Here is a 5,254-nt window from a genome sequence, read left to right on the forward strand (position 1 = left end):
TCTCTCTCTCTCTCTTTCTCTCTCTCTCTCTCTTTCTCTCTCTTTCTCTCTCTTTCTTTCTTTCTCTTCCTCTCTGTCTCTGTCTCTCTGCCTCTCTCTCTCTGCGTTGCTCGCACCTATTTGTCATATTATAATAATATGTTTATAGTCGAAACCAAAGAAGACGACCACTCACTATCGAGGTGAAAAATGGGTGTTTTGGGGTTGTTGTCTTTGATAATAAAAGTCATTTTAGTTTAGAAAACAACAACAACAACGGAGGTTCTACTTTTGGCGTATTACGTTGGCTCTGCCGGGCCTAAGTGATGTCATTTTTTTATTTCATTTTTTATTAATTCGTTAAAACAGATTTTTCTCCTTTTATTCATTGGAAAACCTTTGTTTGTTGGATAACGGTTATGCTATTCACTGACGCATACAGGGGATCCAAGTTCGATTCCCGAGTAGGGAGAATCTTTATAGAGTTTCTCAGTCTTTCTAGTGGGATGTTGTATCCCTCTTAGACTGAGCTGGCCCTGACAGGCAGGATCGAAGCCTGGATCTTATTGATTTATCTAAACTGTGTGGATATGCAGGTAAAACAACTACATTTTTTTTAAAGAGCAGGTTGAAGAGACACAGCAATCTTGTCGCCAGCAGATGAGTGGCTTGGGCTCCTGTAATAGGGGTGCCCTCTATGGATGGGATCGGCCAATCGGGCCGATCGCCTGACTCGATCGCCTCGAAAACAAACGTGTTTGTTTTCAGTTTCAGGCGATCGAGTCTGGCGATCAGCCCGATCCAGCTGTAGTGGGCACCCCGTATAAGACTGCAGCTTTTTGGGAAGGTTTCTGAGGACTAATGTTACAAAGACAGAAACAGATACAAAAGCACAAACAGATACAGATAGAGAAACAGAGACAGAAACAGAGAAGGGGACAGATGCAGAGACAGGTGCAGAGACAGAGACAGATGCACAGACAGAGAGAGAGAGAGAGAGAGAGAGAGAGAGACAGAGAGAGAGAGAGAGACAGAGACAGAGACAGAGACAGAGACAGAGACAGAGACAGACAGACAGACTGACAGACAGACAGACAGACAGACAGAGGCAGAGACAAAGACAAAATAGAGACACTGGCTGAGATAGATACAGAGAGAGGTACAGAGACAGATACAGAGACAGAGACAGGGACAAAGACAAAATAGAGACACAGGCAGAGACAGAGACAGATACAGAGACAGAGACAGACAGAGAAATTGACAGAAAAAGAGACAGATACATATGATACAGAGACAAAGACAGAGATAGAGACAGAAACGGAGATAGAGACTGAGACAGTGACAGAAACAAAGACAGAGACAGAAACAGAGACAGAAACAGAGACAGAAACAGAGACAGAGACAGAAACAGAAACAGAGACAGAAACGAAAACATAGACAGACAAAGAGACGGAAATGGCTGGGAAATAATCAAAAAGGTCACCTTACGCTGTTTTCAGGCATTCTTTTTTGTGGGCTTATGGCATTATTGAGCGTCTTTGGAAACTGCAAATCTATTTTTTGGCGCCTTTGATCAACATTTTTCAGAAAACCCACACAGAAATGTGTTTTTAAATGGACATAAAAGGTCTTAACGAAAAAAATCTATGAGCATTATCTTGTCCGTTTGCCTTGCTTTTGGCGAAAAAAAAGCATTCATTAATCTTGAATAGAAATCGAGATATTTGTGGTTCGACGTGGGCCTGTGTCAGATGTAAAAGAGAGAGAAAGTGGCCTCCCAAGTGTACTGACTTCCATCCTGAGTGTCCATGAGAATTGCAAATTTATTTTTACTCTACCTTTGCACAACGTTTTTCAATAAAATCGACAAAGAACTGTGTTTTTAAGAATAGAAAAGGTGTTGAACAAACCCCCCCCCCCCACAAAAAAACGTTGCGATCGGGAAAGTGTCGGAGTTAGTGTGTCATCATTTTGACGAGAGGCGAAGTTCACCACAATGACACGCTCGTTTGTACAGCAAAGGTGGTCAAATGGTTAGTCTGTCGGACTCGCAACAGAAAGGTCGTGGTATTAAACTGTGTCAGGGGCCCGAGGTTGTGTTCTTGGAAAAGTCACCTAGCACAATGTCTCCTCTCTTCAGCCAAGTGGGGATGGATAACCCGTTATAGGCAGCGAACGATCTTGTCAGTCTGTCAGTGCCTGAGCGCTTAATCGGCTGCTTGCACTGTATGCTTCCTGGGAAGCCGAGAATGTTTCTTAGTGTTCTAGGGTTTGTTGGGGTGATAATGTAATAATATGAATTGTATAGAGCTGGGATATGTGCTATAATACAACGTTATTTGTTACTATTATTATTTTTATTATTATTATTATTATTATTATTAATGGTGTGGTGGACGGTGGGTGGCTGCTGGTGATGTGATGTCGTTTGCTCCTTCTTTCCTGTTAAACATCTTTCGCCCTTGTACAGCCTCCTGCTCATTTTCTGTGTCTTTCTTTCTAGTAACTCTTCTAATCTTCTGCACTTCAGCGACCTGTTTGTGCTGCAAGTACCGTAAAACTTTTGCTGAAACTTGAACTTCCGTAAAAAAGAGGAGAGATGATGACGATAGATGTTTGATAGGAACGAAGGAGCAAACCTCAACAGAGCACCCGCCAACCACCCACTGCCAGGGCTGCACGCTAGATGAGGCAAAACTTTGATCCCTTGCTCCTGTGCGTACAGATTTATGACACTTGCTTTGTGGAGAGCTGCATTGTCGCAGAGTAGCATTGTGCGAAGGGTTCCACATTTTTTGTCTCTGCTCATCACGTCATTTCTCAACGTCTGCACAATAACAATAACTTAAAATAAGGTACATTTTCAACAGAGCCATGTGAGTTGAAGTCAGCCGCCCACTTAAGTATTGTTACTTTACTTGGTATTTTTCTACTGTCTAAGTGTTCATTCCAAATCGTTCACAAAAGAGAGTCCGTATCTGCATAGGGGACTTTGTTTCGATAATATGTGTTTCAAAAAACGTTGTTCAATAGTGAACTGTATCTTCGGAGTAGCCATGGATGCTTCCAGGATACTGCGGTATTGTGTTCCGTATTTCTCCTTCTGGGTTGTTCAGCTTGCTTCCTGTCAATTTTTGTACGAATTGTGCACTTTGGAACAGTTACAGGCTTTCCCGCGGGTAAGGGTTTTTTGGGTCAGTAGGTATATTGCAATAAGAAAGAGACAGTAGTACGTGGCATGATATCAACTACAAGGGAACCACGGTATTTGAAAACTAAAATCAATAGTCTTTTTCTGCTTTGAAATCCTGGGAGAAAAGCGACATATCTGTTTCTTTTCTCTCCTGGCTACTCTCGAGATTCCGACATTTTGATGGATTTCGCTCCTAGAAAGAATCAATGTTTTGTCTCTGTGATTATTATTATCTGTAAGTCGATTTGGTCCTTGGCCCATGGGGATCAAATATTTGAGTAAGTCTGTGGATAATTTTTTTCTTTTTTTCTCCTTACTTTTCCTCGGTAAGAAAATGTGGAGTCAGGCCGGCCAACACTTATTTCATACGGAGTTCCCCGTGAATGTAATAGTTTGCACCGATCTAAACGAAATTCTCCGAAACTCACGAACATAGATCCGAGGTACAGCTGACATTGTCTAAGACGGCCAAGGAGAAAAGTTGTTGTCTTAGAGAGGTGGAAATCTTGGACGTGTTTTTGTAATTATTTTTATAAAATGGCCCTTTGTACAGTGGTTGTTTTATACAGGTTATCAGTAGAGCAGGTTCGATTACATTTTCCTATTAATTGGGCATGCAATCTTTTATCTCATGTTCGCTTGTGTCAGTGCACGACTGCACACGTGTATAGGAAAAGTAAATGTATCGGTCATGCTCCTCTATCAACACGAGTAGCGTATTTAAGAGGCAGGACATCCGAATTAACGTCCGTCTCCGATAGGACCTAGCCAAATGGGTTGAGAGCCTTGAAAGACTCACAAAAGGACCCAAGTTCAAGAACTCCCAGTCTGAGATTCGAACCAGGGCCATCCGCTCCGGCGCCCAGCGTGATACTGAATGAGCTAATAGACTGCCCACTGCACTCCTGGGATTATCACCAAGTGCCAGATCTGCGACAGACATCGGCGATCACGGTTCTCCATAGGGACGAAGCGTCTACATAATCAAATAATCACTGCTTCCCTTTCTTAATTTAGGAATATCGTCGCGGTCAAATTCACCCTTAGACGTAGGCCTTATGAATATTGAAGCGATCATGAAATCGTTAAATGAGTTGTGTGCACGACATCCGAAACGGCTTCATTGCTACATAAATATATCCTGTTCACCACTTTCGGGCCACTCTCCTCATAAACAGTCACAAGCACTGATTATGTAAACTAACAATTAGACTGGTATTGTCTACTTCAAAAAGGTATGGGGGAACTAACTCCTAATAATCTTAAGGCTGCTGTGAATGCCTGTTTTTTGTTTTCCTCGATTTTATACCGCCCCTTTAATAAGGTCATGGCATGTTTATGACATAGGCTCCTGGCCACGAAAGGAAAGATAAAGACAGCAAAATTTAGTACATGTATTTTGTATTATTGTCATCTTTTCTTCTTTGCCTTCTGTTTTTGGGAATAAATATTTAACCCAATCCGTACGCCTGGGGTCATTTTGTACCCCCCGGGGGTTGTATTCTTCACATTTTAGAATACTTCTAGTGCAAAGATCTCTTCAAAACGTTCAGCATTTCTCCCAAAAAATCGTTGTGACAGACTGCTATGCAAAGCGTACTGATCGGATTAACGCGTAAATTTCCTCTTTGGAAAGTGGGGGCACAGAGTTTCCCACTCCGTATGGATACGATAGTAAAACACTACGTATGGATAGGGTTAATGAGATATTTTCTCGATTATTTTGGCGGGTGAATTCAGTGCGAATTCAGGATTTGTTTTCATTTTTACAACTGAGTAATGCCGCCTCCAATAAAAAGTTTTATTAATCGTGTTCTTATTGTGGGAAAGCTTTTCGTGTGAGACTGCGTCTCTATCTGGTTCTTTGTCTCACTTTGAATACCCTTTCAAACGAACCAGACTTCCCCCCTGGTTCTCTTTCCATTCTTTTGCTAGGACGCTCTCAATATAGCTGTAATGATCGCTATCCTTGTCTTTCACATCACCAACGCTTGCTGTAAGCATTGCCTGTCCCCCATATGTTTAGGATCTACAAGCAGGTTGCTGTGGGCCTACCCCTGCCACAAGGGATACATCACGAAC

This window comes from Aplysia californica, unplaced genomic scaffold, assembly GCF_000002075.1.
Source record: "Aplysia californica isolate F4 #8 unplaced genomic scaffold, AplCal3.0 scaffold00153, whole genome shotgun sequence".
Classification (NCBI taxonomy): Eukaryota; Metazoa; Mollusca; class Gastropoda; order Aplysiida; family Aplysiidae; genus Aplysia; species Aplysia californica.